This window comes from Notamacropus eugenii, chromosome 4, assembly GCF_028372415.1.
Source record: "Notamacropus eugenii isolate mMacEug1 chromosome 4, mMacEug1.pri_v2, whole genome shotgun sequence".
NCBI classification, from domain to species: domain Eukaryota; kingdom Metazoa; phylum Chordata; class Mammalia; order Diprotodontia; family Macropodidae; genus Notamacropus; species Notamacropus eugenii.
Genome location: NC_092875.1, coordinates 117988160 through 118014367, shown reverse-complemented (window position 1 = coordinate 118014367; position 26208 = coordinate 117988160). Strand labels below are relative to the sequence as shown.

The window sequence follows — 26208 nt, the reverse complement described above, 5'->3', positions numbered from 1 at the left end:
TAGCTGCCCCAGTATAGATCGGTAGTTCATGCTGTCTCAGTTGTCTGTTTAATAAAGTTTGAAGTTTTTGTGATATTTTGATATTTTTACCTTCTTCCAATGCCTTATGTGCTCAATGCTCCTCACAACTGTATCATCTTGAACACAGATCTCTAGTTATATTTGTTTGAAAATGTGTCCAGTAAACATATCTAGGGTCTGCGATGTCAGTATCTAAATATGGTGATTCAACCATTTTTGACATGAAACAATTTGCTATAAAATCTGCAGATTTTTTCCATTTTTTTCTGTTTGCTTTCTACCTTATATTTTTGTCTTCATACTCTTGTGATGAACTTATTTAGTTGGACCTGCTGATAAACTTTCTTTAAATGGTTTTGTCCTCTAGTATTTGTCTCTGCTTTATAAGGAGGTATTTCTCATAATCATTAATCATATATTTTTTGGTCAGGTCATACAAATATATTTCTATAAACTGGTGTTGCTTTTAGCTCTCATTTCTTCTGCTTGGCAAGCAGGTCAAGGTGACTAACCTGCTTTCTGGGTTGTTTTAGTCTCCTTGTTATAGTAATCAACTTGTATCTATTAAGTTTATATATGAGAAGCAGAGTTACCTAGTGGATAAAAAGCCAGCCTCATGGTTTCAAGACCACCTCTGAAATATATGAGTTTCTTGACCCTTTGTCATTTATTAACATTTATTAAGTGCTTACTATATGCTAGGCACAGTTCTAAGCAAAGGGAATGCAAGTACAAGCAAAAAGAAAGGCAACCTCTGCTCTCAAGGAGCTTACACTCCAACGGGGGAAAGCAAAATAAAAATAAGCTGAAAAGTTCTAGGTGGGATGAGGTTAAGTAAGGGAGGATAAAGTACCTGGCATGAGTCAATGGTGGAGAAATCCTGTGGAGATGAGTTAGCAAAGTGCAGCCTGGAGAGGGCTGAAGGCCTCCTCCTTAAGTTGGAGATTCTAAGAAGAACTAGCCAATTAGCAGATGAGGCCTCAGGGGCAGAGGGTACTGCCAATGTGAGAAATAGTGGAGGAGTGGAGTGAGCTTCCAGGATGGCCTAGTACAGAAAGTCTTGTGGAGATAAGTCAGCAGGAAGAATCCATGCCTCTTCATCTCTCAGTTTTCCAGGCCTCTCTATAAGACTATATATTTTGAAGCAGTTGCCAACCTACATTATCAGAGGGAATCTCCTCACTGGGAATTCCGTACATCTATGAAATCGTAAGTCCAGTCTCATCATCATTATCATCATCATTATTAACAACAACAACAGTCTTAATTGGTATTGATACAATTGCTGTGGACCACTATGCATTTTTCATAATCAATTACTTGCTTAAATAGATCAAGTTTGGATTTTTTCAATTGTATCTTAATTGTTTCTTATTTTTCCTTGGTCTTCTAGCTTTTTAGTAATCTTTATCTTGCTTTATCAGTTTGGTAGTCTGACTACAGTATATAGACATAGACAGCTAATTTTGGGACAACTCCCAAATAGTGACAATGAACCTTTTCCTGTCAATATATTATCAACTTCATTTGGTTGTGATGTTATTTACTACTCATTTTGCCCATCATATACCATTTTTTTCCTTATAGAAAGTATACATGAAATAAAGCCACCAGGCTCTTGTATATTCTTCAAGTCTCTACATTTTTTTCACATTGTCAAATCTTATGTTGTCTATGATATTATAGGTTTCTAGATAGTAAAGATCCTATCTTGTCTTTTTGATTATCCACTTGGTCTGCTGGGCATATCATAAGTATTTAATAAATAGTTCTTGACTTGATTTAAAAAGAAAGATGATTAAATCTGAGGATTCAAATTTAGATGCTTCAGCAGCCTACTGTGTGATCTAGGGTAAATTACACTGCCTTTCTGGACATTTGTTTTACTATTTAGCAAAAAAAAAGATGTTGCTGCAACATGTATTTAATAGAAAAAAGAAAGAAACTTAGAAATAAAAGGAGACCTTCTTGTTGAAATAAAAGGTTCTCTAACTGAAAAAAAATTCTTAATAAAAAGTTGTTGCCATTATGTTTATAGAGACACTGCTCTGCTCCACTTCTCCACAGAGGTGTGACAAAGAACAGTTAATAAACTTGAGAGCAAAGCATTTTACCCATTGAAAATGTTCCACCCAAAGTTAATGATCTATGACTTGTCCAGGGCTAAGGATGCTGCTAGTGTTCTGGACAGCAAGATGACTCACCCTCCCATCCCTGACATGGTCCATTAAAATGCATGACCTCATCATGCATGAGAAAAAAAGGTAATTATTTTGGAAAAGCTTTTTGCTGTGGATTGGAATAAGCAGTTCAAACAGTAGAGATAAACCACAAGCTGCTTTTCAAAAGGCTTCATTGAGTCTCAGAAGAGGCCCAAACATCTAAGAAATCAATATCTCTGTTGTCCTTCACAACAGATTCTGAAAGGTTTTTATTGTGGGGAGGGTTGTTTCTTTTCTTTTGGAAATGTTCTAAAATTATGTGAAAGATGGTAGTTGAAGGCAAGGAAAGACAACCCAGTGAATCCATTCATAGATGTTTCTGAAGTTTTACATCAAAGTTAACTAACTTCCTCTGGGCTTTATTTCTTTTTAGTTTATTATATTCACAATTCTAAAGGAGCACCATAAAGCTACTCAAGAGACACCCTAAAGCTTAAATAATGTAAGAATTCTGTGGTCTGCTTATGTGCTTTTATTACAAGGGTAGTAAAGTAATAAAGTCCCCTTCAGGGACCAGGAGTTGGTGTGTTACAGTAGAATGAGCACAGGGTCAGGGTCAAGACCTGAGGTAGAGCTATGGCTTTGCCATTAATTCTCTGTGTGACTTTGGCCAAGTTTGTTCACCTGTGGGCCTCAGTGACCTTATCTATATGTAAAGAGTGGGTTATGGCTCATTATCCCAGAGGAAGGCCTCCCCCTCAGTGTTCTAGAGGTCCTCTCATTACATGTCTTCTCTAATGTTATCACCTCAAGCCCCCATTGGATATGTTGTCCCCATCATCAGCCATCAGTGATTGATTAGCACCCTGGATCCACTTAACTAATTAATTTCAATAAGTTTTTACAAAGTGATATTTACTTTGATGATATAACAAGAAAAAAAGGCATAAACCTTTCTCTCCAACATATCAGAGTACACAGTCATAAACTGTGTATAATTGTACTTGATACTTCTAATCAAAGAAGCTACCATTTACTACATTGTTAGCAGACCAGGAGCCAGTTGTAGAACATGTACACATGCTTCAAGGTCTTTCCAAAGTACTTCCTAATATTACATTGATCACAGATCTTCTAGAAATGGGTTCCTAGAACTTCAACCTCTTTCACATATTCCCTTTGAAGGGGAATGCAGGCATTTGGAGAGCAGAAGGGCTAAGAAGAATATTCTAGCAGAGGGAAAGTAAGGTATCAGTAACAAGCCCACCATGTTCTTGGTACAATGAAGAGACCCTCCTGACTAATGGAAAATGAGTGTAGGTTTGGTTGGAGTCTTGGATGGAGTCTTGAAAGTAGAGGGTTGCTCTAGGCCCCAACAAACCATCATTAGTTCTCAATCGTTCATAATAATAAGAGAGGACAAGCAATTAGTAAACATTTATTAAGTACTTACTATGTGCCAGGCACTGCGCGAAGCACTGGGGTTGTAAAAAAGAGGCAAAACATAGTCCCTGCTCTCAAGGAGTTTATAATCTAATGGAGGAGACAACATGCAAATACATACAAAGCAAGCTACGTATGTACAATAAACAGGAAATAATTAGTGGAAGGAAGGAAATAGAATTAAGAGGGGTTGGGGAAGGTTTCTTGTAGAAGGTAGGATTAAATTGGGACTTAAAGGAATCCAGCAAGGTCAGTAGTTGAAACAGAAGAGGGGAGAGCATTCCAAGCATGGGGCATAGCCAGAGAAAATGCCTGAAGATGAGATATGGAGAGTCTTGTTTGTGGAGTAGCCAGTAGGCTAGTATTACTGGATCAAAGAGCATTTATTAGAGTGTAAAGTGTAAGAAGACTGGAAAATTAAGAAGGGGCTAGGTTATTAAGGGTTTTGAATGCCAAACAGAGCATTTTGTAGTTGCTCCTGGAGGCAATAGGAAGCCACTGGATGACAGAGGGGGGGGGAGGGGAGAGAGAGAGAGAGAGAGAGAGAGAGAGAGAGAGAGAGAGAGAGAGAGAGAGAGAGAGAGAGAGAGAGAGATGATTGAACTTGCATTTTAGGAAAATTACTTTAGCAGCTGACCAGAGGATATATTGAGGTGAGGAGAGACCTGAGGCAGACAGAACCACCCAGCAGCTATTACAGTAATCAAGGCATGAAGTGATGAGGGTCTGTGCTAGACTGGTGGCAGTCAGAGAAGAGAAGGGAGTGAGAGAGATGTTACACAGGTAAAATAAACAGGCTTTGGTGACAGCTTGGATATAGGGGATGAGAGATTCTGTTTTAGACATATTGAGTTTTAGATGTCTACTGGACATCCAATTGGACATGTCAGAAAGGCAGTTGGAGATATGAGATTGGAGGTCAGCAGTGAGATTGAGGCAGCATTGAGATGGTAATTAAATCCATGGGAGCTGAAGATAGAGGAAGAAGAGAAGGCCCAGGATGGAACCTTGATGGATACCTACAGTTGGAGGGTATAATTTGGAGGAGGATCCAGCAGAAGAGACAGAGAATGAGTAGTCGGATAGGAGGAGAACCAGAAGAGAGTGGTATCCTGAAAATCTAGATAAGCAGAATGTATCAAAGAGGAGAGTCATCAATAGTCAAAGGCTGCAAAAGGGTCAAGAAGAATGAAGACTGAGGAAAGATCATTTGATTTGCAATTAAGAGATCATTAGTAACTTTAAAGAGAGGGTAAGTAAAGATAAGTAGGATAATACTTATATTAATGTTTTAATAGCAAGTAGAGGATAAATAGGTTCTTTGCTTTGGGGGAGCAGAGCACAAGGACCAGAATCAAAGATTTCAATTTAGAGGTGTATCATAGGTCCTTTTAGCCCCAATACTTCCCAAATTATGACAAAAATCTCCCTAAAGTTCTTGCGGACAAAAAGTGATGAACTATTTGCCATTTCCTGAGATACTCTACTTTTCCGATGCATTCTTTTTGGAATTTTCTAATGACTATATATACATACATATGTAATAAAAATACATGCATATGCATGCATGTGTATGTGCTTGTGTGTGTGTGTATTCTTTTACTCAGTTGAAATCCATGTCTTCATAACTGTCATGTCTTATTCTCTTATTCCCTTATTCTGGGACCAAGCAGAAGAAATATATTTCTTCTTTATGACAATTCCACTATTTGAAAACAGCTATTATATCCCATCCCAAGTCTTTTCTTCTCTAGACTAAACATCAACAATTCTTTCAAGCAGTTTCCATACAACATTGCATTGTGCACTGTCTTCAACTTTGGTACTCACTCATACCTCATTGGTACCTTCTGTCCTGGAATCCCTCTGATGGAGAGGTAGAGAGAAAAGCTTTCCGAAAGCCTCCTTTTAATGAGGGTGGCCAAGTTCCTTTGGAATTCTCCATTATGTCCTTATGCCAGGTATTTTCTTCTCCCCTAAATTTTCAACTTCCTTTTGTGTGTTTTCTCCCCCTCTTAGATTGTAGGCTTCTTGAGGGTAGAGACTATCTTTCTTTTTTGTATTTGTAACCTCAGTACTTAGCACAATGCCTGGAACATAGTAGATACTTAATAAGTATTTAGTGACCATTTTTCTCTTTCTTGCTTTTATTGGGTGCTTTCCTCTTCAGTTCATGAATGTTCCTTTAAAAATGGAACCTCTAGAAGTGAACACAGTACTCTAAATGTCATCTAGCCAGGTCACTGTCCAGTGGTAAAAAATCACTTTTCTGGATACTCTCTCTTAATGAAGCCAAGATTGCGTTACTTTTTTTGGCTGCCATTATCTTACTGCTGATTAAAGTCCAGTTTTAGAGAAGCAGCTAATCTGTACCTGCAGCAGAGGGGTGAATGGAGCTGAGCTGGTCAGTTACAGCTTTGAAGTAGAAATGGACAAAGCAGGCCAACTTTGCTGAGTGCTGACATGTGTAAGTTGCTTGATAACCTACTTTAAAGTGCAGGGAGCCTCAGCTTGCTTGAATAGTAATTTAGGACTATAAAGTGCGAGCAAGGCCAGCTGTTCTCTTTCTTTACTTGCTCAAGCCCACAGCTGCTCCTGTCAGGGATCTTGGGGGCTTGGTGAGGGTTACAGCTGGAGCGGAGATGTTTCCATCTGTATGACTGCAGGTGGTTATATAATTAACCACACACACAGACTTGGTGCTGTAAAGAGAAGTCTAGTAGCCACTCCATCAATACAGTACATCTGCTCAGTGCAATGATGAGCTGGAAATGAGCCTGGAAATGGGAACTTAAAAATAAAATAAATCCAAAGTTTTTTAGCACCCGAGGCTTCTTCTTCTTCTAGCAGCATCATCAATGGAGTACCAATTAAATTATTGAAAAAGAAGGTTTGGAATGCATTCTTGGGTCTCTCTCTCTCCATACACACTGTGAGCCCCATCTCTGTGGCTGTGAGAAGCCCCATTGCATTTAGGGTTGCACCAGGCATGAGGAGAGAAGAAAGTTTTCCACTTATAGATCCTACTTACAATCTCAAGTCTTCAAAACTTATAGCCTTGCCTTAAACGTTTAACTTTAGGCATGAAGTGGGGTGGAGATACTACTCACTTCTTAAGTTCAACACAAAAGGGACTAGGCTGATTAGCAAATAGTGGGATCATCATCCAGGTTATTCTATTTTATTTACTTAAATACCATCCATATGGGACATCTTGGAACTCATTACCTTCTTCCCTTCCTGTAAGCCCTCATCTCTTCTGAATTTCCACTATTGCTGGCAAAAGACACTAGCATCCTCGCAGTCACCTAGGTTTGACAATTTGGTAACACCCACGCAACCAATTTGTTGCCAAATCTTTTTTCTGTCTTCACAACATCTCTCCCATGCATCTTCTTTTTTTCCATTCACAAATCCGCATGAGAGACTAGGTTTACTTTATGCCCAGACCGTTGTAACAATCTTCTAAATGGTTTCTAAATGACTCATCTCTCAACACTCCATTTCTTCCTCAGAGACTCGGATGCTCTTCCACTTACTCTTAACTTATCTGAGTGTGTGAAGAAGGTTGTGCAGTGGATAGAATACTGGTAGCGAAGTGAGGAAAACCTGAGATCAAATCTAGCCCCTGACACTTATTAATGATGTGATACTGGGCAAGTCACTTAACCTCTGTCTGTCTCATCCATAAAATTGAGATGATTATAAAATCTACCTCCCAGGGTTGTGGTGAGGATAAAGTCAGGTAATGTTTGCAAAGAGCTTTGTAAATCTTAAAGTGCTATATAAATGCTAGCTATTTTGTTATTAACTTTTCTTCCTCTGTCACTGTCACATTATAAATTCTAATTCCCAATCTACTATTCTTTTAGATCACAAGAATGTGCTGCTTAGGATTTATTCACAAGACAGTATACAGAAATAGCTAGAATAGGATTAAAAATAATACTTTAAAATTATTTTATTTTTATATATACTTTTTAAAAATCACATTCTTTTCTGAAAGAAGGACCTGGTCTTTAAGATCCTCTAATTCTACAATCTTAAATCTGTCATTGGGGCTCACTCACTTCCTTTTCCATTCAGTCACCTAGTATCCTCATATTTTTCCTAGGCCTTCAACTATCCCACTCAACTCTGATCTGTCCTTTCTGGATGATGTCCCCTAAGATAGAAACCTTTTTCTCCTCCTACTTTCTATCCTACAGATGTCTCTTAGACAACTGTTACTTTGGAATACATTTGCTAAATGAATGCACAGAAAATTGGGAATGGATATTATATTTAGCTAAGAGGGGCAATGGATAGAGTGCCAGGCTTGGAGTCAGGAAGGCCTGAGTTCAAATCCAATCTCAGACACTTATTAGTCTTGTTACTCTGTGTAATTTACTTAACCTTGTTTGCCTCAGTTTTGTCATCTGTAAAATAAGTGGGAGAAGGAAATGGCAAATCACTTCAGTATCTTTGCCAAACTGTAAGTGGGGTCATGAAGCATGGGACAGAACCGAAGTGGCTGAATGACAACAAAATAACATTCAATCTATCAATCCACACCAAGAGGATTTACATCTTACAAGGAAACAACCTCAGTGTGCAGGTATTAATTTCTAACACTATTCTGTAGATATAAGAACCTCTTCAAGTTTTTCTTTTCATCTTTTGCATTTCACTTTTCATTTGGTTATGCTCCCCCTTGCCAAAGCACAGTTCACTTTTGGTTACCTGACAGTTGATTACCTACATGGGGCACAAAGATGTTTACCACCACTGTGAATGGTAGGAAGCAGGGATTACAACTTCAAGCCCAATGAGAGGCAGTGGATTGCAAGTGTGTGGTGATCAGATTGATGTCAATCTATATACAATAGGCATTGCTTGATATAAAATGAGCTGGGCTCAGAGTTAAAAAGGAGAAGTAGATCAAGTCTATTTGGATTTAATGAATTGTATAGTGCTTTTCTTGACCCCACACAATTATTATCATAAGGAAGTAATTCACTTAAGGTCAATATTCTCCCAATATCTGTAGATCATCAAACATCATGATTCTAAAAGTATTACTTAATTTTTTCATATAAATTTATTTATTTTCAGCTTTCAACAGTCACTTCCACAAAATTTTGAATTTCAAATTTTTTCCCCATCTCCCCCCTTCCCCACTCCAGGACAGTGTGTATGCTGATTGCCCTTTTCTCTGATCTGCCCTCCTTTCTATCAACCCCCTCCCCTGCCATTCCCTTCCTTTCTATTTTTCTGTAGGGTAAGATAGATGTCTATAACTCATTGCTTATATATGTTATTTCCTAGCGGCATGTAAAAACAACTTCTAGCATGCATTTTTAAAGTTTTGAGTTGCACATTCTCTCCCCACTCTCCTCCCCAACCACCCTCATTCAGAAGGCAAGCAATTCAATACAGATTATACATGTGTGGTCATGTAAAACACCTCCATAACAGCAATGTTGTGAAAGACTATATTTCCCTCTATCCTGTTCTGCCCTCCATTCATTCAGTTCTCTCTTTTGACCTGTTCCTCTACCAAAGTATTTGCTTCCAATTACCCCTTCCCCCAATCTGCCCTGCCTTTTGTTATTTCCCCCCTCTCTTATCCCCTTTCCCCCTGCTTTCCTATAAGGTAAGATAACTTCCATACCCAATTGAGTATGCATGTTATTTCCTCTTGAAGTCAAGTCTGATGAAGGGAATGCTTACTTTTTCCCTCTCACCTTTTCCTTCTTCCCCTCTATTGTAAAAGCTTTTTCTTTCCTCTTTTATGTGAGATGATTTACGACATTCTACCTCTCCCTCTCTCCTAGTACATTCCTTTTAACCCTTAATTTTCTTTTTTAGATATCATCCCTTCATTTTCATCTCACTCTGTGACCTCTTTCTTTCTCTCTCTGTCTCCCTCTCTATATATACATACCTATGTGTATTTATGGCTTCTCTTTCCTGTTTACCTTTTCATGTTTTTCTTGATTCTTATATTTGAAAGTCAAATTTTCTATTCAGCTCTGGTCTTTTCAACAAGAATGCTTGGAAGTCTCCTATTTAATTGAAATTCTATTTTCCCCAGAAGTATTATACTCAATTTTTCTGGGTAGGTGATTCTTGGCTTTAATCCTAGCTCCTTTGACTTCTGGAATATCATATTCCAAGTCCTCCAATCCCTAGTGTAGAAGATGCTAAATCCTGTGTTATCCTGATTGTGCTTCCACAATACTTGAATTGTTTCTTTCTGGCTGCTTGTAATATTTTGCCCTTGACCTGGGAACTCTGGAATTTGGCTACAATATTCCTAGGAGTTTTCCTTTTGGAATCTCTTTCAGGAGGTGATCAGTGGATAATTTACATTTCTATTTTACCCTCTGGTTCTAGAGTATCAGGACAGTCATCCTAATCTATATCTTGCCACTGGACCCAGATGGCTCTGGAGGAGAGAATGAGGCCAGTGACTTTGCACAGCCCTCCTTCACTTAAAATCCAAATTCACTTGCAAGTCATGACATCACATTCCCAAAGTCTCAATCCTCTTTGAGAATGAAGGACAAATAACAACCACAACAAGGATTTAGACAAGATAAAATGAACTTTAAAGGAGAAAGATATGGTTTGTCAAATGTTGGTGGCAGAGGGAAGGCTAGCAGAGATAGTGGTGGAAGATGCCAAGTATCATTCATATGGCAACAGAAGAGGAAGGGGAAGGAAGGTAATAAGCATTTACATGTGGCCTACTATGTGTCAGATACCATGCTAAGTAGTTTTTTAAAATTACAAGTATTATTTCATTTGATTTTCACAAAATCTCTGCAAGGCAGGTGTACTGTTATCTCCATTTTGTAATTCATGAAACATAGGAAAATAGAGATTAATTGGCTTGACCAAGGTCAATAAGCAGTTGGGGCTGAGGCAGAATTTGAACTCAGGTTCTCTGACTTGAAATCTAGTGATTTTCCCACTGCATTTCAACAGAGAAAGGTTTTGGGGGCCCAGTGGAAGAGAGAGCAGAGGGAGATAGCAACTTGGAGAAGCTTGGGTTGAGTTTACCCTGGAGGGCAGTGAACTTTGATACTTCAACTTTCAGCTGATTCTGGGCATCCCATGAGTCATAGATCCCCAGGGTAGGCAGCTCACTGATAGTGTTGTACAACCTCAATCCCCTTCCTCTGTTGGAAAGTGCCTGAAGAGAGGGATCTAAGGATCATAAGATCCTGAAAGCTGCCCAGGGATGCAGTGGAAGACTGAGCCAGCAGTGGTGCCTGGAAGGGGGTGGGATAAAGGAAATGCCCACCATAGGATGTTGGCATTGGTGGCTTATCCCCAATCATACCATGATAACTCTGGCTCTAGAAGCAATTAATATAACACCATCTTTGAAAAGTACTATTTGGATAAAACTTGTGCTCTCTAGGTAATCTTTCTCTATGAATTTCACCTAATATATCCTGCATAAAGCTGGTAAATGTATCAGGTAAATGTCTTCCTGTTTTACTCCTCATTTGATGGTGCTACTTAGATCACTGAACAAAGACATTTCTGCTGTCATATTTGTCATAAAATCTGTGAATTTTAGTATTTACATGGAAAACTTTTTTTAAAGCCACTAAGGCTGCATTTTTATTTCTACTGAGTCAAAATCATTAATATGCAATAGAAACATATGCTTGATACCCCTCCACTATTTTTCTAATTCTCAAGGCATGCTGGGTTATAGAAAATTATCTCCTGAAGTCTATTTCTTCACATGTTTTTATTAATGACATTCTTGATATGTTCATAGACTATCCTTTCAATCATTGGATGCCCTGGCTACTTCTTAAACAGGCCTATTCAATGAATGGGTGTTGCCTCACCCTAAGTGAGTACCTGCAAAGACCTTGGCCAAAAGGGCCCAAGGTCTCCCAGTGCATCCTTTGTCATCTCCAGTCATCCTGATGAATATGTGGTCACTGGATTCAGATGATTCTGGAGGAGAAGTGAGATTGGTGACCTGCACAGCCCTCTCTCACACAAAACAAAGTCAAGTGCAAGTCATGTCATCATTTCTCTGATAGCATAGTCTTCTTTGGCAATGAAGGACGAATACGATCCTGAACTAGAGAGCATTTATTAATCAATCCACGAATCAACAAACATTTGCTAAGCATCTACTATGTTTTAGATGCTAGGGATATACAAAAATGCTAGAGGCAGAAGGATAAAATTTAGACAATTCCTATCCTTAAGGAGTTCACTCTGTCATGGTATGTGTAGGGTGGAGGAGAAGAGATACAAATATATATATATATACAAAATTCATAAAAGTGTGGAAAGGGATGCTGGAGCTTAGTTTAGAAGAAAATACAATATCTGAAGAGCAAAGCTGAGGAAGGCATGCGGGACAGCAAAGAGAGAAGGATAAGAGGTGGAGTGTTGTGTGTGAGGAATAGCAAAATGGCCAAACTGGCTGGACCCCCAAGTATGTGGTGGGAACAGGAAAGGTAGTAATACATAACAGTGTCAAGAAGGTAGGTTGAGACAAGTCTATAAACAACATTAAAAACCATAAAGAGGGGTTTGTAATTGATCCTAAAAGCTATAGTGAGGTGTTGAAGTTTACTGATTAGAGGAGTGACCTATATGTTAGGAAAACCACTTTGGCAGTTACATTGAAGACTGATTGGAGTGGAATGAGACTTGAGGCAGGGTGATCAAGTAGGAGGCTATTGCAATGTTCAGTGAAAAGGGATGAGGATCTAAACAAAGGTGGAGATTACTAATAGAGAAAAAGATATTGGGGTAGGATTTACCATTAACTGCCAACTATGTGCAAGGCATTAGACTAGGCAGTGGGTTTGGGACAGGGATACAGATGGGACCTCTGATTTTATTGGTGTAGGGAACTCCTGTGTGAGGAAACTTCCACTGCTAGGGTAAACCTGAGCCTTCTCTGCCATATATATTTGTATTTGTATATGTGTATGTAAATATGTGTATATATAGACATATATACATATATACACACATACATACATATACACATACTACATACATATACACACATACACATGTACACACATATGTATGGGGGGGGGCTAGGTGGCACAGTGGATGGAGCTCCAGGCCTGAAGTCAGGAAGATTCATCTTCCTGAGTTCAAATCTGGTCTCAGAAGCTTAACAGCTATGTGACCCTGGCAAGTCACTTAACCCTGTTTGTCTCAGTTTCCTCATCTATAAGACAAGATGGAAAAGGAAATGGCAAACTGCTCCAGCATCTTTGTAAAGAAAACCCCAAATGGAGTGATGAAGAGCTGGATGTAATTGAAAATGACTGAACATATGCATTAATCTGTACAAAAAGATTCTTGAGGACAATCATATTGACTTAGTTTTAAAATGTAACATTAAAGAATATTTAAAGTTAATAAGATCATTGTTAAGTAATGTGCCCAGGGCCACAGAGGCAGCATGTGTCACAGGTGAGACTTTAACCTAGGCTTTGAAGCCATCTCTCTATCAGTTAAAGACCACACCATGGTACAAAGACAAAAATGAAACTTTAAACCTGTCCTCAGAAGGTTTCTATTCTACGCAGAAAAAAATAACAGATGTGTAAATACATAAATCCAAAAATACATATAAAACCAACATAAGGTAACCTTGGAGATGAAAATAGCAGGAAAGATGATATTTGAAGTAGGTTTCAAAGGAAAGCAGGAATTCCAAAGGGTGGAACTGAGGAGGCAGTGCATTCTAAGTATATGTAGAAGATTATTCTTATAAAGATTTTTTAGGACTGAGATAGTCAATGCATAGAGCAGTAGCTGTCAATGTTTTATCAGTCATCCTTTTTTTCTTCTTTCTTCTCCCCCCTTTAAATAAAAATATCCCTTGAGCTTTCTTTCAAGATGAAAAATGCAAAAATAGCATATAAAAAAGAACATGACAAATACATAAAGAAGATGCAAATTAGTCTTTTCAGGGGCTGAGGAAGGAGGAATTATTTTCATCTGGGAAGGATCAGGGATGACCTTATAGAAGAGTTACAATTAAATCAAGCCTTGAATGGATAGGAATTTTACTTGTGATTTCATTGGAACAGGAAACTTCCTTTCCCTGTGCAAGTCAGCACCTTCTGTACAACTTAACATTCAAGAGTTACCTAGAGTTTTGAGAGATTCAGTGAGTTGCTTAGGGTTAGAAGCTAAGATGTTCCTGAACTGGGACTTGACCCTTCTTGTTTTTGAGGCTAGCTCTTTCTCCATTATGTACCACTTCTGCCTCTTAAGACATAAGTCTTGTAAGACATGGAAGACTTCAACAGGAGGAGAGGCTAGGGAATAGGATCTTTTCATGATCATAAGTGTAGAGGGCAAAGCATATAATATGTTTTGGGATGGCAAGTAGTCCAGTTTGACTAGAGGGTACATGGTGGGAGTGAGATTGTAGAAACCTGGAAATATTGGACGGAGCCAGTTTAAATACCAGTTTGAACTCTTTGGTTTTTAATGTGCAGGCAATTCTTATTGAGTGATTTACCTAAGGTCATAGAGCTAGTATGTGTCAGAAGCTAGTCTTAGACCCAGTACTTCCTGGATTCAAGGACATCTCTCTATACATTATGAAACATTACCTCAAAATCTTATCAGGACTGTGCATTAACATCCATGATGCACATTTTATGGTTTGCAAAGTTTTTTTCTTCAAAACAACTTCTTGACAGTGTAAATACTGACATTTCCATTTTAGAGGGAGTAAACAAAGGCTCTGAGGGTAAGTTTCCTATACATTCTCCCACAGCTAGTAAATCTCATAGGCTAGATTCACAGTCAGGTCTCCTCATTTCAAATCTAATGTTATTATGTTGAGGTTCAGGGTGCTGGGGACCCTGAAATACCAACATGCTAGGCCCTACTCAAATGAATTCACCACAAGCCTTCTTAAAGCCAAAGAAAAACAAAGTTTATTAAAGATTTGCCATATTGGGTTGACTCTTAAGGAGACTAAATATTTGTAACACTTGTATTAACAAGCAGGCCAGATAGAATCTCAGTTAGACAGTCTGAGCTGGATTGAATCTGAGCACCTTCATGGAGGCAAGATGGAATTTAAATAGAGAAAAAACTGCAGGAGGGATCTGGGGGTGGTCTGGTAGTCTTAGGTGATGGGAGGGGGGTTTCAGTGAGGGTCTTGAGGAGAAGTTCAAGGAGGACCTTAATGGGACTGGGATGACTGGTCTGAAGGCAATCAGGAGATTATCAGACTATGGAGGGTTTGGGTGGGAAGCAGGTGGGGCCATTCAGAGCTACAGACAATGGAAGGCCAAACTAGGTTAAGCGTAACAGATTTGAGTATGAAAAGCCAGATTAAGTGGGAAGATTCAAGGGAAGTTCAAGGATGTTCCCAGAGTCTGTACCCCACCACTTGCACTATGTCAGACTGTGATTAGGAAGTTATTCTGGCAGAGAGGGTTCAGGGGAGGTTGAAAGAAGCTATCCTCTTTTTTTTTTTTTTTTGTAAAGAGCCCCTTGGCATTTTGCTAAAGCCACAGGGAACAGATGCTAGAAGCAAAGCTTTAAATACAGGATCTGGGGCTAGAGCTCCAGCTGCTAAATGCACTCCTTTCTCCACCTCACTGGGAAGCTTGGCAAATGGTAGATTGTAACATGGCACGGAAGGTCTGTATTGGCAACTGACAGCTTTATGTGAGATGAGGTGGGAGAAGGTAAGTGGTGTGAAGGTGTCTGTCTGCCTGCTGAGATATTGATCTTAAAGATCTGACAGCAGATTTTGATCAATTAGTTTTGAAGGCCTTGTCTAAGTTTCCAATGCTGGTTGGATTTCTCCTGCATCCCAGGTGTATCATCTCAGCCCTCATGAGCAATTCTGTCATCTTGTAACATAAGCAAAGGTGACAGCAGCAATAATGTGCTACATCTTAGTCAAGATAAAGTGTAAACTAATACAAGTTGCCTGCATGATAATAGAGCTTGATAATAAGTGACACCTGAATTATTGATCACCTCTCCAAAACTCCCTTGAATCAAATATTAATAAAGCAATATTGTGTGTGTGGCCAGAATTCTTTATGGATTATTCCATCGTTCAACAATTCTACTCCATAATTTTCTTGGCATCAGCTGAATTGTGTATGTTTATGAAATAGGGTTGGAGTAGATGGAGCATTTTAACGTTGGCCTTTGTGTGACACCTATGTCCACAAAATCATAGATTTAAAGCTAGGAAGCACTTTTGAGGAGAATGAGTCCAACCTCTTCTTTTTACAGATGAAGAAAATTTACAGATGATAAAGTAAGAGACCAGGGTCCAGCACTTCCTTCAAGCTAGTAAGTGTCTGAGGTTAGATTCGAACTCAGGTCTTCCTGATTCATCTCTCCACTACATTATCCAACTTCCTCTAGACACGTACCAGGCTTGCTCTGAACTAATATCAGAAAAAATAATAATTGATTTTTCTAGCTCAAATCTTGTTTCAGACATTTACTATGTGACTCTGGGAAAATACTTTAATTTTTCTCAACAATTCCCTTATTTGTAAAATAGGGATGCTATGTCTATAAGGTAGTATCTCACAAGAGTCTTGTTAGGATTTATAATGGTAAGAAAAATAGAATCTTTTGTTGTTTTTGTTTTTGATAATCAAAAAGTATAATGCCTTTATTTGAATGTTGAATGTGACTAAGGAAGATCTTTCCCACCCATTGATGGGCCTGTCCATTGTGGGAAGCTTGATGAGGGGAGTTGTTTTGTAGGAGGGTCCCAAGTACTTTTTGCTTTTTCTATTGAGGTACTTGGTCAGGGAGTTATGCCCTCTGGCTCTAAAAAGTGCATAAATACTCTGAGAATAATGTTTTACTTGGGGGCTAACTGAGTAGAAGTGTTTGGCCAGAAGAGGACTCTGGGAAGCCACTAAGGCTCCCCCGACTTGGAGAAACCTACATATTTCCTTTCTGGTAAAAATGTATGTATGTTAATGGTCAGACATTTTGGAAGCATGTCTGTTGACTTTTTGAACTTCGGGGGGCCGAGTCCCCTGAAATAGGTAAATGATGTACGTGCTTGGTTAAAGGATTGATCCATATGCTTGATTGAAGTGATTGTCAACCCCTCAAAAGTTGCCTTTTGTTTTAAGAATGATAGCAGGTCCCCCTGTGTATGTTGGGGTGCTTACTGTTACAGGATTAAATGAAGGGATATATGTAGAGCACAGTGAAATATTGAATACAATATACATATTCATATATATATATACATGCATACACACACATCAGTTAGTATTATTCTTATTATGGGGAGAAGGAATAAGCATTTATCGAGAGCTTAATATATGCCAGGCACTCTGCTAAGCAGTGGGGTTACAAAGAAAGGCAAAAGATAGTCTGTGCTTTCAAGGAGCTCACTGTCTAATGAAAGGGGCAGTCTGAGAACAAGCACGTACAGAGAAGCAATAGAAAGGATAAATTGGGGATAGTCAACAGAAGAAAAACACTAGCACTAAGGGGATCATGAAAGGTTTCTTGTACAAGACAATATCTTATTTTTTTAATTAATTGGTTACTTTTTAATTTATGGAATAAAACAAGCATTTCCATGACATGTTATAATAAAAAAAGATAATTGCACATGAAACTGCAAATCTATTATGTGCAACTTCCCATTCCTTTTAAATATATAATTAAATTATCATGTAAATTTCTTATTTTTCCCTCCCCCTCGACCTAGATTGTTATCATTAGACAGAAATATTGTATATAAACGTAAAATCATTCTTTATATACTTTTATTTATCAGTTCTTTCCCTGGATGCAGATAACATGTTCCTTAACCCTTTGTAGTTAATTTAGGTATTTATAATAGTCAAAATTACTTATTCAATCGGCTTTTCTTAAAACAATATTGCTTTTACCGTATACAATGTTCTCTTGGTTCTGCTTATTTTACTCTTCATTATTTCATGCAGGTCTTTTCATGCATTTCTAAGATCATTGGTCTTATTATTTCTTATAGCACAGTAGCAGTGTTCCATCACAATCATACACCACAACTTATTCAGCTATTTCCCAATGGAGAGGTACTCCCACAATTTCCAGTTGATTTTATCTGGGACTTGAAGGAAATCAGGGAAGCCAGGAAGTAGAAATAAGGAGGGAGAAGTAGGTTCAAAAATCTCAAAGTATAGATCTGAGACTGGAGATAAAAAAATCACATCCTGCCTTGCCACCAATCACATTTCTAGAGTACAGCTTTTGGGAAGTGAAGATGACCATTGAAACAGTGACACTTAAGGGATGATACTGTTCTTTCTTCAAAAACTTGGAAGCTATCTTTGGAGCTTCTGTTATTGTAAGTCACTTGAGGTACTGCCACCTTGACGAGTTGATGTGACATTGATGGCAGCTACTCAGAAAGCTGGTGAAATTCCAGCTTGAGAATTAGACTCAAAGAACCATAGTGTGCTTCCCTGCTTTATAATATCTAGACTTCCAGAAGCTTCTATTGGATACAAAGAATTCTCTTCACCAAACCTCATTAGAATACATATTAATATCACGAGTGGAACTTCATTCTCCCCTGCTGCTGATGCTACTTACTTCCCATAAAATCATTCATTTACAGAGCACTTACTATTCAATTGCTGGAAAAATGGACAATAGAGACTGACCATCTCTCTTTCAGTTATATCTCTGGTCTCCAAAATAAAATGAATTCGCTAGGCAGAAGGAGGTGGATTTTAAAACTATCCACACTTCTGGAGGAAAATGACACAAAGAATTTGCCCTACTGATGATAGGTCAATAGCAGCATGCTTGTATATCAACTCTGCCTATATAGAAAGGTAGCTGATTTTTAAAATAAACGATAGTGTTCTCACCCAAAGGAGTTTTGTCTATAGCTAAACACATCTTGAGTTTTTTCCAGTAAGTATCATTAGATTCAGTGGATAAATTGCATAAAAATATTATGCTCTTTTCTATAAAAACTGTCTTCGTATTTGGACAAAAACAGGATTCTTTAGTTTTGCCATATAGCTTAGTCATCAGAATTGGCTTCAAATGACTTTTGGCTGTTTCCTAAAAACAATTCTACCTCCAAAGAAAAATATTTCATAAGATCGCAGGATTTAGAACTAGAAGAGACCTTAGAAATTATCTAGTCCAAACCCATGATGTTACAGATGAAACTACTGAAGCCCCCTGATGTTAAGTACTTTGCCCAAGATCTTACAGTATCAGATTGGCAGAAGTAGAGATTGAAATTTGATGTTAAATTCAGTGTTCTTTCAAGCATATCACATACTGCTGAGACTATTCAAAACAATGAATGAAGAATGAATGTAAAAAGGAAATTCTAGAAGTTCTAAAATGTTTTGTGCAAGTGATTTTATTGAAATATGTGTATTTCTAAAGTGACCATAACATTGATGTACGTTTGGTAATATTTGTTTGTCATTAACTTTCCTTTAGGCCACCTTTGCCAACTTCCTTCATGCTTGAAGATGATATCATGGATGACAATTTTTTCTAGAACGTCTCATAAACGTCAATGCATACATAAAGAAAGTCTCCTAGAATTTAATTTCCTACAATGTTTAGGGCCAAGATCACTCAGAGAAATTGTCCACAGTATGTCTTCATAATGCATCTCTACAATGCTTGGTTTATGTATGAATTTGCAGTTTGGTGACATCACTAGGCAAGGACTCTGATGGTTGAAGTATATTAAGAAGAGAGATTTAAAAAGTGGAATGGTATAGAAAATTCATCAAGCAGGCATGAGAGTGGCATGGACAGAAAGAAGAAGCAAGATATGGAGCTCTGGTCAAGGGGTTAGGAAATAACTTGGATAAGGAGAAAGAAGTAAGCAAGACAAGGCAAATGTAAGTAAGAAAAGCTAAGTGCAACAATTAACCTATTAATTGCTAATTAAACAAATTAATAGGATATCAAATCTATGACAGTACTATGACTCTGCATGTGTATACCTTATTAAAAACCCCCCAACACAACAGGAAAGGCAAAAGAGAATGGGCACAGTAGCATTATATATTAAGAAGGTATACTTATTTGAAGAGATCAAGGAATCAGGGTGGGGAAGTGAGATACACAACGGAGAATATTTAAGTGAAAGTCAATGTGGGGAGAAACAGAAGTGATTTTGTCTTTGGAGCTTACTGTAAATCACCAGGACAGAAAGAAAAAAATAGATAAAAAATTTGAGAAATATTATAATTCTGTTGCAGTCACATGGTAGAGTAGTGATGCTGTATTTCAATTATCCTCTGAGAAAAGTTGAGCAGTTAATCACACCCCAGTTTTCCTAAGTAACAAATTCATCTTTTAAAATATGGAGGATGGGAAAGATGGAATGCTGATTCATTGTTGGTGGAGCTTTGAGCTGATCCAACCATTCTGGAGAGCAATTATGCCAAAAGAGCTATAAAAATGCGCATACCCTTTGACCCAGCAATACAATTCTTCTAGGACTGTATCCCACAGAGGTCATAAAAATGGGAAAAGGACCCACATGTACAAAAATATTTATAGCAGCTCTTTTTGTGGTGGCTAAGAACTCAAAATTGAGGGGATGCCCATCTACTGGGGAATGGCTGAACAAGTTGTGGTGTATGAATATAATGGAATACTGTTGTTCCATAAAAAATGATGGGCAGGCAGATTTCAGGAAATCCTGGAAAGACAAAGTGAGCGAAGTGAACAGAACAGGAGAAGGTTGTTCACATAAACAGCCACAGCGTGTGATAATTGATTTTGATAGACTTAGCCCTTCTCAGAAATGCAAGGACCTAAAGGACTCATTCATGATGGTAAATGCCCTCCACATCTAGAGAAAGAACTATGCCATCGGAATGCCGAGTGAAAGACTATTTTCTTTTTTTGTTTTGTTTCTTCTTTCTCATTTTCTCTCCCATTTGTCATAACTTTTTCTATGCAACATGACTAATATGAAAATGTGTTTAATAGGAATGTATAGTAAAGCCATATCATATTGTATGCCATCTTGGAGAGGGAGGGGGGACAATGGGGGAGAAAAATTTAAAACTTATGGAAGTGAATGCTGAAAACTAAAAATCAATAAATTAAAAAAAATTTAAAAAAGCTTCATTCATCACTGGCCCAGCAACAGGCACAACAGGCAGTCGGGGCAGGGAGGCAGCGGCAGCCCTGGCGGCGCAGCAGCAACAGGCGTCGTCGCCAGACCCGCCAAAGCCAGGCTTTCCTCCAGGCAGCAGCCCTGGACCCACGGTGGGCACCGCCCGCCTCGGTCTCCGCGCTGTCCGCGGGGTCCCCGGTGTTGGGCAGCCTCCCAGGCATCCTCTGGACCGTCGGACCCTGCCCCTCCAACCCCCCAGCCCTCAGCAGACTTCGACCCCGGCCTCAGTGTCCTCAGGCTGGAGTGGGGCCCCCACCCCCCAGTACAAAGCTTGGGAGGCCGGGCCTCACTCTTGCCGGAGGACACCCGAAGCCGCCTCACCTGGGCGGCGGGGAGCCCCAGGGGGCCAGCAGCCGCACCCGCAGCCGCCGCCGCCCTATTACCAGGGGCCCTAGCCCAGCGGGCCCGCGAAGGGCTTTAAAGCAAATTTGTGTGTTGAGGCGGCCTGGCGAGAAAACTTATACACGGCGATGTAGGTTATTTGTTGGAAATCTGCCCGCTGATATTACAGATGAAGACTTTAAAAGATTATTTGCTAAATATGGAGAACCTGGTGAAGTCGTTATTAACCAGGGCAAAGGATTGGTTTGCATCAAACTGGAATTTCGAGCGCTGGCGGAAATTGCAAAAGCAGACCTTGATGATACACCCACGGGAGGGAGACAACTTCGTGTTCGTTTTGCCACACGTGCAGCTGCCCCCTCTGTAGGAAATCTTTCACCCTATGTCGCCAATGAATTATTGGAAGAAGCATGCAGCCAATTTGGACCTATTGGAAGGGCTGTCGTAATTGTGGATAATCCAGCAAGATCTACAGGAAAAGGCATTGTTGAATTTGCTTCTGAGCCAGCTTCAAGAAAAGCATTTGAAGGATGCAATGAAGAAGTTTTTGTTGACAGCTCCTCCTCCGGTCATTGTGGAACCACCTGAGCAACTAGATGATGAAGACGGTGTTCCTGAAAAACTTGCACAGAAGAATACAATGTATCAAAAGGAGAGGGAACCCTCCACGTTTTGCTCAGCATGGGACCTTTGAGTTTGAACATTCCCAGAGATGGAAGTCTTTAGATGAAATGAAAAGTAGCAAAGGAGAGGTTGAGGAAAACAAAAGATGCAAAAGACAAACTGGAAAGTGAAATGGAAGATGCATATCGTGAGCATCTGGCAAATCTTTTATGCCGGGATCTAATGAGGTGTCAAGAGATCTGAGATGGATGGAGGAGCTTCATAATCAAGAAATGCAGAAACACAAAGAAATACAGTTAAGGCAAGGGGAAGAACAGCATAGAAGAGAAGAAGAAATGATGATTCACCAACGTGAGATGGAAGAGCAGATGAGACGCCAAACAGAAGAAAGTTATGGTCGGATGGGATACATGGATCCATGTGAGAGAGAGAGAAAGAATGGGTGCAGGAACAATGAACATGGGAGATCCCTATGGCTCAGGAAACCAGAAATTTCCACCTTTAGGTGGTGGTGGCATAGGCTATGCAGCCAGCCCTGGAGTTCCACCAACAGCCCTGAGTGGTTTCCATGATGGGAAGTGACATGCCTACAGAGTGCTTTGGGCAGGGAGGAGCTGGGCCTGTGGGTGGGCAGGGCCCTAGAGGAATGGGGCCTGGAACTCCAGGATATGGTAGAGGGAGAGAAGAATATGAAGGCCCAAACAAAAAACCCCAATTTTAGATGTGATATCTAGTCTTTCATTCCAGTTTGTTTTTTGGCTTTTCTTGTTTAGACACCAATCTTTTTAATTCTTGTGTTTTAGTAAGAAAGCTACATTTTTATGGATGTTAGAAATTTCTTGACCTAGTATTTGTAAATGGTCTGTTTGAGCGAGTAAAATCATGTAATGCAGTGTTTCAAAAAGGGAGAAAATCTAGCTTTTTTTTTTTTTTTTGGATGTATAACCTTCCTAAAATAATGGCAGTGTACCTTGTGCCACTGAATTCCCAAAGTGTATCAATTTTTTTTTTTACTATACTTCAAATAAATAGAAAAACCTAGCTATAAAAAAAGCTTCATTCGTAAAAGATGTGGAGGAACCAACTAAAGAGGGGAAATTATATTCTGGATTGCATTCTCATTAAAATGGTTTTTGGAGTCAAATTTATAGGAATCTTGGTGGGGGGAAGTGACCACCGCACTTCAGAATTTATGATAGAAGAAGGACCTGAACATAGTCTGAGATATATATATATATATATATATATATATATATATATATATATATATATATATATATATATATATATATATATATATATATATATATATATATATATATATATATATATATATATATATATATATATAAGATTTTGAAGGATTTAGGATAATAGACACTAAAATTCTTAAGGGAAAATCAACCCAGGAGAGAAAAGAGATGATCAAGAATGAGATTCTGAAAACACAAAGATAGAAAATTCCAATGAGGAGGAAAAATTAGATTTATCTGAAGAAATTGAAGTGGGCACACAAGAAATTAATTCATCAGCCAAGATTATCCTCAACACCTCTTCATTAACAAAAACTCCAAGATGAAGTTGTTATTCCCCATCAACCAACATTCCTATCCTTTTTACTTCAGCAAGCAGTTCCTTAAGTGCTGATGACAATCAGACCTGGAACAGAATTTCTCCTTGTTGGATGAAATTATGATGAAAACAAGTAAAGAAATTATTAGCTACTCTGCTTTTGGCAGAGATAATTCTAGCAGATGTCCAGATAATTGAATTCTCTCATAACAACTATATCATGCCTCTGTGCTGGTCTTATAATTCTTTCCCTAAACTCATATATTTCCTTTTTTTTTTGGTCCAGGTGCTTTATGGTGTTTGCATTTGTATGTGTCATCCATCATTGTCTCAGTAACGATCACCATCGCTACCACTAACCCTATCACCATTATCATCCTATAGCTGAAAGTAGTTAGCACTTAGAAGTTTGCAGGACTTTCTCTCCATGTTGGTCTCTGTCTCTGTTTTTCTCTGTGTTAGTCTTTCTCTTTTTCAGTCTTTCTCTGTCTGTCATTCACTCTCTCTGTTTCTCATTCTTTCTCTCTATTTGCCTGTGTCTATCTCTCTGTCCCTGTCTCTCTGTGTGTCTCTTTTCCTTTTTTCCTTTCCTTCTCTCTCTTTCTTGTGTTTGTCTGAATGTGTAGACACACCTGTCTCCATCTCCCTCCAGGAGTCAGTGAAGTTCATGAGGGCAAAGGCCTTTACTCTTCAGAGCACAGTAGAGGGCCAAAGGTTTTAGAGTTTAAAAGGACCTGAGTGATTATCTAGTCAATAACTCGTTTTACAGATGAGGAAATTGACACCCCCCAAGAGAAGTGGTTTATCCAAGGTCACACAGATGGTGTCCCTAGGCAAATGACAGCGTATCTTGAGCACCAGTCTCTTCATTTGAAACATGGAAATAGCACTACATGAAATGCCTTCCTTACAAGCTTGTTTTGAAGTTCAAATAGAATGTATATGCATATATAAAATATATAATATATATGTCATGTACACATATAAATACATATATCTTATATCTATCCTATATATATGTATCCTATTTATATCCTATATATATCTTGTTTATATATACATATAAATATATCCTATAGATATTCTATCTGAACTTCAAAATTAGCTTGTTAGGATGCAGCAACAAAGCAGATGCTAATGCCTAATCACTAATATCATTTCCACTGATCAAATAATATCAGTTTCTGGTACTGAACCATTAAACTGTGCCAAGGACTGGGCCTTCAAGGAAACTGTTTTCTTGACAGGGAGGCATTTGGACACAGTAAGTGTCCCCATGCAGGTGGCATCATATTCTGCCTGTCTGTAATGATGGGCAATGGTACAGCCATGAGTTTTCTACTATCGTCTTGCATTTAAAAGTGCAAACAGACACCCAATGACTCTGGGTTGCTAAACTCTGAGCCGTCTTTGATGTCTGATTTATCTTGTGCATTCCTTTTATGAAGATGCCTCCCCTCCTCTCCACTTACTGGGGAGTCATTCTAATGAGTTCAAGACTCCAGGTGGCCTGTCCCTCCACTCCCCTTAAATTCTCTTCTGTCCACCCTTCAAATTGGCATTCCCACCAAAAGTGCCAGCCTTTGGTACTTTGGCTCTCAGTTGGGAAGCTAGCCTGTGGTTTGAAGTGGTCCTCTGAATTTGGAAAGGCTGAGGATTGCTTAAAAATGCAGTTGGATCATTAAATAAGTACAAACAGAAGGGGAACAAAATAGTCCATCTCTATGTTGATTTTGGTTGGACTCCTTTGTTTCCCTGAAGCCTATGAGGGGCTATCTTGGTCATTAAAACTTGCTTTTTGCACCTCCTATGAAAAGATGTCCAGTGTGCTGATAAATCCTGCTGACATGGAGCAGGTGGAGCATTTGAGCCTTCCCAAGATGATCCCTTTGTTTGCAGCCCACAGAATGAATTGACTGTTTAGGTGGAAAGCCTTTAAGGGACTGGTTTTCAGGAAAGCTACACATGGACACAAATGAGCTCCCCATGCATGGGGCCTCACAGAGGAGCAATACAGATGTCGTTTACTGGAGATTAGCATTGAAATCAGCACAGCAGGCTAAGTATGGTGTCTTTATACCATTTACTGCAAGCCATTTGCCTGATGGATTCCATTCAATTGGCACCCTGTGTTAGCCCATTAAAATTACTCTAATGATACTCTCCGTCAAGCAAGTTAAAATACACATCTCATAGAAAAGGTATTTCATAGGAACTCAATAGCTTTCCATCTTTGTTTGGCTCCTAAGTACCCAGCCTCTGCACCAGAAAACTTTTAACACTAATCAGGTACATTTGGAGACAAGAAAAGGTAAAAATCAGCAGGGTTCTGAGCTTAATGATGTAAGAAAAAAAAAAACCAAAAACAAAAAAGAAAAGATAGGAAAGCTGTGAAGATTTCAAAGAAATAATTGAGTTTGTTAAATTAAAAATTGTTAAAAGTAGTTAATTTGTCTCCTTTGTGGTTTTTTTTCTTTTTTAAAGTAGAGCAGACTCCTGGATGTATGATCTCATTATTGTGGGCACCCCATTCAAGAGTATAGATTGCAACCTAGCCATATTTTCTCTTTCTATTCAATTCATGTTCACATCTTCTAAAAGGCACTCTGAGGTATATGTGTGTGTATGTGTTTGTGTGTGCATGTGTGTATGCACACGTGTGTGTATATATGTATGGATATTTATGCAATATGTTAGGGACTTTCCTATAGATTTCTTGATGCTGTGGAGGTACTGAAGGAGCACACTCCATGGTGAGGAAACTCCTTTAACCAATCAAACCTTAGAGAATTGCTTAAGGTACTAAGAAGTTAAATGACATATCCAGAGTCCCATTGTCCATTAGAGACAGTTCTGATACTGGAAGAATATTGA

General features: G+C 38.8%; 1 pseudogene; it reads left to right on the top strand.

The window, feature by feature from the left end:
- Positions 1-887: 887 nt before the first annotated feature.
- LOC140502317 (splicing factor, proline- and glutamine-rich pseudogene) lies at positions 888-22533 on the top strand (annotated as a pseudogene).
- The last annotated feature ends 3675 nt before the right edge of the window (positions 22534-26208 follow it).